Source organism: Macrotis lagotis, chromosome 2 (assembly GCF_037893015.1).
Source record: "Macrotis lagotis isolate mMagLag1 chromosome 2, bilby.v1.9.chrom.fasta, whole genome shotgun sequence".
NCBI classification, from domain to species: domain Eukaryota; kingdom Metazoa; phylum Chordata; class Mammalia; order Peramelemorphia; family Peramelidae; genus Macrotis; species Macrotis lagotis.
In genome coordinates, this window is record NC_133659.1 from 273,080,718 (window position 1) to 273,090,283 (window position 9,566).

Here is a 9,566-nt window from a genome sequence, read left to right on the forward strand (position 1 = left end):
TCCATATTCCTCAAAATTTGGTAAAATAGGCTAAATATTTAAGGATGATCTACCTAGGACTGTCCTTCAAATGAGAGGTCAACTCTTCTCAATAATGCATCAATGTAGTGGTAGTAATGCTATCAGAAGCTTTTAAAAATATCTATGAAGCCGACTATGAAAATAGGAAGATAACATTAGGTGAAGGCTCCTTCCCATTTGAAAGCCAATTGTATCTGACTATACTTATTATATGAATAAGACATTTAAGTTAACTGCATACCACTCACCATTTGCCTGGATTACCTAGTACTATTTACATTGATAAGGTTAGGAATGTTCTCATCAATTGTCATATCTTTGTTCAACTGTTGTAGTCAATAGAACCATATAGTTTCCTCACTATCCATGAAGTATTATTGTAAGGGTATCTGATGTAATATAGTACTCTACCCTCCTATTCCATTGGAGAGGAAATAGGTTTTGCACCTCCCAACATCCCATATGCTTCACTGTTAACTTTGAGGAAAAGCTCATGAAATTCCAAGTGTTTTTGTCTTCATGAGAACCAACATATTTGATAACATAGTTGTCTACATAGGCAACTCCCAAATGCTTATGATGTTCCTATTTCTCAAGTCATTTTCAAGATGTCTCCCTTTAAGGGTAGGGGAATTGCCCTCCAAAAATTCCTGTGGATTTTTGGTTGCCCCAAGGATTAATTGGGGTTACTCTAGTATAACTTCTTGTCCAGTCTCTCATATTGATTTCTGCTTAGTTGGCTTGGAGGGTCATTAATACCCTGGAATTGTGGTACAGTTTATCGTGCACCCCCTAAGCAAGTGATTTATTGCATCTTTATTAACTCTGTTTCAGGAGCTAAATGTAAAGCTAACTCCAAAAGAGATAATGGTTGTCTCCCTCCCCTTCTCACTCCCCCCCACCACGAAGACTCCATCATCCAAAGAGCATTTATGTTCACTGATAGATATATAGAAGGCCCCTCTTGTCCCATTCTCCTACATACATTTCACTAGTTGATCTGTCTACATTAGAAGTATGGGAGGAAAGACCCATAATTATAATCAAATGAGTCACATGGTAAACAGCAGAAGATATTAAAGGTTAGGTGATACTATGGGTACTCAAAGGGCATTTATATATTGGAGGAAAAATGTGTCAGATTCATAATCTTGAAATCACATGTAAACACAGATCTTAACATTTCATGCTTATTTCTAGACAAATATGGTAGAAGTAGAAGACTTGTACCTAATTATAATTATTTACTAATTTACTAATAATTATTACTCAGTGAAACCTCTATGTAAATATTAATTTATATCTTAAATTCTTTCTTTGGTAGTGGTTAAAGAATTTAAAGTGGTTAATTTAAGAAATGGAGAGGAAGAAAGGGAATAAGGATTTTATATAGCACCTATTATATACCAGGTTCTATGGTAAGTGCTTTTTTGGTAAATATTTTAAATCGCTATTAATCAATAGAGTCTGGTCAAAATGGCCTCCTTGCTCTTTCTTACATTTGACACTCTATATCCTCTCTCCTTGCCTCTTCATGAGCTACCCCAATGCTAGCATGCACTCCTTCCTTACCTCCTCCTCTTAAAATCCTAGTATTCCTTCAGAGCTCTAGTTACCCCACTGATACACTCAAATTTTGTATATCTTGTCTCCTGGATAGAATTTATCTAAATAAAAATAAAATTATATATATATATATATATGTATTTATTATTTTGTTTATTTTTCAAGTCACTTTAGGTGTTCTAACTCTCAGTTTCAAGAGAAAAAAAGGAAGAAGTAAATCCTACTTCAGGTTACTAAAAGAAAAAAATCTCTGAAAAGAGGTGAGAGAAGTTGGCAGTTTCCATCCTGTCCATCAACAACAACACTAGTACTATTATTTTTATATTGATTTTTTTCAAAAAAATTATTTAAGACAATGGGGTTAAGTGACTTACCCCAGGTCACACAACTAGGCAATTATTAAGTGTCTAGGCTGCCTTGGAACTCAGGTCCTCCAAACTCAAGGGCCAGTGCTCTATCCACTGTGCAATCTAGTTGTCCCACAAATACTAGTACTATTAAAAGAGAACATGGAAAAATGGATGGACAGCAACCTGGGAGTCAGAAAGAGATGAATTCAAGTTCTGTCTCTGATATACTAACCAGTCAGTGCTCTAGGTCGGTGGTTGCTATTACATTTTGTTGTTGTTCTGTGAACCTCTTTCAATAACCATAATAATTAAAATGTACTGTGAACTCCAAGGGTAATTTAATATACCACTGATGATATTCTGCAATTATTTACTATTTAAGGAGCCATTAAAGAATTTTTAGCATAAACTATTAAATGGGAACCTGTGCCCAAGAAAATTCTCTAAATTTCAGAGAAAATGCCTACCTGCATTGGCAGAGGGCATTTTCTCATTTAAGAATTCTATATACAAATAAAATCATAGGACTAGTCTCTATCTCTAGCTAAAATTATCCTGAGAAGATGTATGATATATAATAAGGTGCCTGCCATGAGATCAGAAAGTTCCAATTTTAAATCTTGCCTCTGATACACACTAGCTGTTAAATAACCTTGGACAAAATATAAAGTCTTTTAATTGTTTTTCCAAAGCAATTCTCTAATACTGTCGCTATGGCAGGTGGGAGTGGAGAAGACCTCCACAAGTCAGGATTTAAAAAAAAAACCCAATATAATACAGTTTGATTGCATATTAACTATTTTTATCTTCTAGAAAGTGTTTCAAATGAGAAAATTAGAAACAAAAGAACTTATTTTCTTCTAAAAATTTTCTTTTTATTATGAACTAGTGTTTAACAGAAGAAAAAACGAATTACATATGACATTGTAAATCTCTTTTGTACAGCTTGCTTTTTCTTTTAAATGCAATATTGGAGATTGTTTGAATGTCACTAAATAGAGTGCACTTGGCCAGTCAATGTTTCACTACTCCATCTTCTGTACTCACTTTGTCTCTTGGGAGTTGAAGTAGTTATTCTCTACAACAGAAATTAGCCTGGTTTTGGTTTTAGTTTTTTTAGTCTATAGCTGACATAATAGTCTCTTTTTTCCTCTTTGGTTGCTACTCTGCTATGTTCTTTCCTTGGTTAAACTGAGTTCTCATTCCTAAATTACAGAGTCCTTTCTTCATATATATTCTATTATCTATTTTCCTGATTAAGTATTTAATATGTTTTGCTGTAATTTTCCTCTATTCTGATTTTCTTTTGAAATAAGTGTTTGATGGAAAGGAAGCTAAACTATTCTGGAAAAAACCTACTACTTCCCTCTCTGTTAGAATGATCAGGAAAATAGTTTTTATCGTGGAAAAAGAAAAGAAAACCAAAAAAATACTAACCAAAAAACTCCTCAAAACACTTGTGCTCTTTGACTGCAGATAGACGATGTGGAGTAGATAGATGTAATTCTAACCTAATAACCCTCTTAGTGATGAGTAAGAGGCATACATGCCCAATCCCTGTCTGCCTCCAGTGACTCACAAAGTTGAGAATCATGGTGAAGATAGGGTCAGTCAGATATTATTATCAATAATAATCATTATTTATTATAATATATTAACATGTTCATTATTACAATAATGTTATTAATTATACTATGGAAAAGAAACATTAAAATATATTATTATAATATTAATATTGTATTATCAATTATAATGATAATTATTATTTATAAGGAACATTCTGACCTAGCAGTTCCAACCTTCCAGGGAAACTTCTATTAATAAAGAGCTAGTTCAATAGAAGGGGAAAATATGTATGTGCATTTAATATATACATATATTATGAGTAAATAATTCATATATACAAATAAATTATCTCTTTCCTGCATATAACTTGAGACAAGCAAGAGTGAATTCTAACTATGAGAGAAATTATACATATTTATTCTGGCCAGTTTGGTGATCGGATTGGAGCAAAGTTCTAGATGGTGATCAGTAATGGACATGTCATTGAATCCACTAGTACTAGGGAAGCAACTCACAATTGATCTGAATTTTTGGAAAATATGGCCCCTGGGTCATCTTGGTTGATCTTGAACCTGGAACCCTGTACTCTTTTTGTTTTGGACCTTTTGGTCAAATATTCAGGCCAGACAACTTTGTCTTTGGCCAGTCTGGGGCAAGCAACAATTGGACCACATCTAGGCGGGAGCAGAGCTGGTAGATTAAGTCTTGAATGTGGAGTGAAAAGAAGAAGAGAGCTATGATTACTGCAAGGCTTCTAGCTGACTCACTCACTTGAAGGCACAGGCTTAGAGATGGGCACCCTGATCATTAACAAGATCAGAGAAGACCCTGACAACATCATGAAAACGTATAGTATGGTTCTGTCAGCCAAAGTTGCAGACACCCTGATTGAGCCCTTCAATCCCACACTCTCTGTCCATCAGTTAGTAGAAAATATAGGTGAAGCCTACTTTAATGATAATGAAGCACTATATTCTGCTTTAGAATCCTGAAGTTGACCTTGTCAATCCATGGTGATGTCAATCATCCAGTCTCTGCTATCCTGAGTGTTTTCAGCACTGGCCTTTGCTTTCCTCTCTAAGTTAATATCAGCTTCTACAAAATGACTGCAAAAAGTATTCCTTTCCCTTGAATCTGCTTACCTGGATTTGCCCCCTTATCAGTCAGCAATATCATGCCCTAACAGTGCCCGAACTCACTCAGCATGTCTGTGATGCCAAGAACATGATGGGGGCATGTACCCCTCACCATGGGTGCTATCTCAACTGCTGCTGGTCTCCATGGTCAGATGTCCATGAACAAGGTGGATGAATAAATGCTCAATGTGCAAAACTTAAATAGTAACTACTTCACTGAGTGGATCCCTAACAATGTCAAGATTGCTATCTGTGGCATTCTTTCTTGTGGGCTCCAGGTGGGTATCATCTTCATTGACAACAGAATTGTCAACCAGGAGCTCTTCAAGTGCATCTCAGAGCAGTTCACTGCTATGTTCCACTGGAAGGTCACCCTCCACTGGTACACATTCAGATGGAGCTCACTGAAGATGAGAGCGGCATGATCTCCTTTCTGAGTGCCAGCAATGCTAGGATGCCACTGCTAAAGAAGAGGTAGGCAGAGGAGGAGGTCTTAGGCAGGATACCCTGCCTCCTCAGTCTTCTATACTCTTCCAATATTCTTTCTCCATCACCCTTTTCCTCTAATGAGTGCATTTTCTGCTCCCATCTTTTCTCTTCTTTGTAGATACTCTGCTCTCTGCCTTCTGTTCTTTCTTCCTTATGACAGGTCACCTTAGTAATATACTCTTTTTCTCCTTTCTCTCAGAGATCTCTCCAAGAAATATAATATCACCAACCTCCAGTCTCAATTTATGGGCCTTTGTGCCCACCAAGTGCCCTGAACTAAGATGGTGATCAAGAGGAAAGGTCCAGAACTCTGGCTTACCTTAATGAAATGGACCAAAATGTTATATTTCTAGTGGAAAGGGTTTTCTTGGCGGGTTTTTGGAGGAAGGGAGGAAATAGTATTCCATTCCATAAAAGTCTGTTGGGGGAACAAGGCTTTCTATTATAAGTACCATCTCCAGATACTCCCTAATTTGTCATATTCTTATCTCCAGGTTTTCTCCTCTCTCTCTCTCTCTCTCTCTCTCTCTCTCCCTCCCTCTCTCTCTCTCCCTCCCTCTCTCTGTCTCTCTGTCTCACTGTCTATCTCTCTCTGTCTCTCTCTGTCTCTCTCTCTCATCTGTATCCTCAGCACTTAGGAGTCGCCCCCCACCCAGCATTTTTGACTCCCCTCATTTTGGAACTCATCCACCCTTCCCTAGTCTGAGAAGTGAAACTTACTTCAATTCCTAAAATTCCAGAGAAGCTGCTCATTTGGGGAGATTTCAATTTTTGTCTACTCCCCCCCCCAAAAAATTCCCTCTAAGAAAAGCGAACAGTTTAATTGGACACTTCCTTTTCCATCACCAAAGCTTTCCTTCATTATTTTCTCATCCTTTCCATCCTACAGTTTCCTATCTTGGGTTTTTTCCCTCTCCCTTTTTGTTTTGTGTTGAACTTGCGACTTTTTTTATATATTAAAAGATAACACCCTCATGCCTTAACAAACTGTGGAATATGTATGTCATGGAACACTATTGTTCTATTAGAAATCAGGAGGGCTGGGAATTCAGGGAAGCCTGAAAGAATTTGCATGAACTGATGCTAAGTGAGATGAGCAGAACCAGAAAAACACCGTACACCCTAACAGCAACATGGGGGTGATGATCAACCTTGATGGATTTGCTCATTCCATCAGTGCAACAACCAAGGACAATTTTGGGAATATCTGCAATGGAAAATACCTCTGTATCCAGAGGAAGATTTGTGGAGTTTGAACAAAGACCAAAAACTATTACCTTCAATTTAGAAAAAAATACTGTTATCTTATTATGTAATTTTGCTATCTCTTATCCTTTATTTTTCTTCCTAAAGGGTATGATTTTTCTCTCATCACATTCACCTGAGATCAATGTATATCATGGAAACAATGTAAAGAGTAACTGTGGAGGTGGGGGGAAGGAAGCAAGAATGGGGGAAAAATTGTAAAACTCAAAATAAATAAAATCTTTCTTAAAAAAGATACACTCAAACTTGAAAATAAACAGGAAATGAGGAATAATATAGATAAGTTTAATATAGTGCTTTAAGTTTTGCAATATACTTCATAAATATTAATTTGTCTGATCCTCACAAAAACCCTCTGAGTTAGATCCTATTACTATTTCCATTTTACAGATGAAGAAAATGAAACAGAGAAGTGACTTGTTCAGGGTCACACAGCTAGTAAGTATTTAAGGGAGGATTGGAGCTCAGGTCTTCTTAACTCCAAGTTCCATGTATTTTCCACTGTACCAACTAGGTGCTTCTATCTAAACAAAGCCCTCTGAAAAGAGTTTTCCCAATTCCTGTAGCTAGCAGCAGTTTTGGGGGCAACAAAGAATTGATACAAAGTAGATGCCTTTCAGTTGGAGATTGGCTATATAAATTATGGTAAATGAATGTAATTGAATATTATTATGCTAAAAAAACAGATTAAAACTTAAAACTAAAAAATTTACAGCTAAATGAGTTTGTCCTGAAACTCTCTCTGAACTTGGTTCAGAATTCAACTTGTCTGTAATGGGTTAAGTTTAGAAATCCTGTTTCTTGCTAATCACTGTTTTATTCTTACTTCAATGTATTCTGCTAACCTTGAGGGATGCTGCTTGCCATAATGGAGTCAGGGCTACTGTCTTTACACCACCCAGTTCTTCATGGGTATCTTGTTTTTTATTCAAAGAATTCTAAACCCTTAATTTTGAGTTTGCAGATAAACTCAAACCATGAACATTTCATAGCTACAGGAGGAAGAGGAAGGAATAAAGTCTCTTTATTCTCAACTTTCAACCAATCCCTATACATTAGATATGTAACCAACAAAGCTGCCCTCAACCCCATGATGTCTCTAATTTATTCTGTTCTTTGTTCTATACTCCCCCAAACCTATAAAGGGAGAACTATCTCTTTACTCTGGAACTTTTGCTGGAAAATGAGGCAGCCAATGCCCATCTTCTCAGGTTTCCAGACCTGATATTTAAAATGTTTTCTTGATCATAGAAATTACCTCACTTTACCTTTCTGTTAAATTTCACTCACAATAATATGCATATGATGACAAGGGAAAGCAATATACATAATGATTGCAACAGCATAAATGAAAAGAACAACTAAGAAATAAGAAAATGTTGCAAAATTATAAAAAATAGACATAGTATCAAAAAAGAGATGCATAAAGAGGTCCTCATATCACTTTGCAGAGGTGAGAACTCATAGGATATTACATATATCATATTTTTCAGATTTTTTTATAAATTGGTTTTACTGGTTTTTCTCTTTTCTCTTTGAAAAATATTGTATATGCATATATATATGTATATAATTTGTTATCCATGATGACTCTGAGGGGGAAGAAAAAGGCTACTGTGAAAAATTCCAGATATGTAATTTAAAAAGCAGCAATAGAATTTATATGAAGGTAAATAGAGATGTACAGTATGTGTGTATTACCCATCTAGATTATGTGATTTCATAGGATCTCTCTAGATAGGACTAACAGAGAGGGATGAATAGTTGAGTCTAGGGTGTTTTCTGCCCATCATTCTCCAAGAAAGATTTTGATTCTTGTTATGAGGGGAGCAGGAAGTTGAAACCGTGAGGCTGATCACTTTTCTGTCCTTGGAGAAAGGGTATCAGGATCCCTTAACATACTTACCTACACATCCACATATATTTATAAACAAACACATATGTGTGTATACATAAATTTTATTAATCTAAGGGAAATAATATTTAGGTTCAAGTCACTCTCCTAATCACTCAGAGAGGTTCTTCAAACTATTTATTCAAAGATTATCTTCCTATCAAATGTAAAAAGACATAAGAAAAAGTTATGACCAAACACAATAAAAAGCAAGAAAATCTATTTTTCCTAGTTCAGAGGTTGGAATAAATTGGAAAATGCAAAGAATGTATGAGCTCTCCTACTGCCAGTGAGTTGATGATGATGATGATGATTGTCCTTCGTTCTCGAAGAAGACCATGACATCAGAAAGGTCATACCATGACAAGCACATGAATTGCATTTGAGTGAGGAGGTACTGTGCTAAGTACCTAGTCTCATTTTCTCCTCCAGAGCCATTTGGGTTCAGTGGTAGATATGTATCAGGATGACTAGAGATGGTCCTGGATGTGAGACAATCAGGATTAAGTGATTTGCCCAAAGTCACACAGCCAGTAAATACCGAGTATCTGAGGTTGGATTCAAACTCTGGTCCTCCTAACTCCAAGACCAGTGGCTATCCACTCCAATATTTAGCTGCTCTAGCAAGTGAGTCAGCTCAATCTCTACTCTGGGGAAGTAGAAACATAGACACTAGAGAAAGAAATGGCAAACCACTCAATATCTTTGCCAAAAAAAAAAAAAACCCAAATGGGATCACAAAGAGTTGTACATAACTGAAAAATGTCTAAACAACTGAAAGAGGATATATTTGATTTCTACCACTTGTTGGATTTGGATTTATCATAGTGTTTCTCTCTTCCCTGAAGGAATCTTTTCTTGAAGAGAATCTAGAAAGACATTTCTTTTCTGTGAAGGTTAGACACCAGAAAAAAAGAGAATCTCAAATCTCAAATCTTCTGAGTTCTCTCCACCAAATGTTTTCTACCATTGAGAGAAGTCATATGCAAAAGAACTTGAACCTCAAGTTCCATGTGTTATGGGCAAACCCTCACATAAGGCTTATACTTTCTTTTGTATGACTTGAAGGGATTCACATTAGACATCTCTATTCTCTCCTTCCTTTCTCCAAGGAGATTTTTATTCAATTTAGGAGGGAAGCTCAAAGCTAGAGGCTGCCATTCTGCTAGATTAGAATTACATACATAAATATGTGTGTATGTGTATAAATGTATCTATTATATATAATGTACAAATACATAAAATCATATACACATTATATGTATATACAGTAGAACC

The 9,566-nt window shown here is 36.0% G+C and overlaps 1 pseudogene; it reads left to right on the forward strand.

The window, feature by feature from the left end:
• Positions 1-3,898: 3,898 nt before the first annotated feature.
• LOC141512225 (tubulin beta chain-like) lies at positions 3,899-5,206 on the forward strand (annotated as a pseudogene).
• The last annotated feature ends 4,360 nt before the right edge of the window (positions 5,207-9,566 follow it).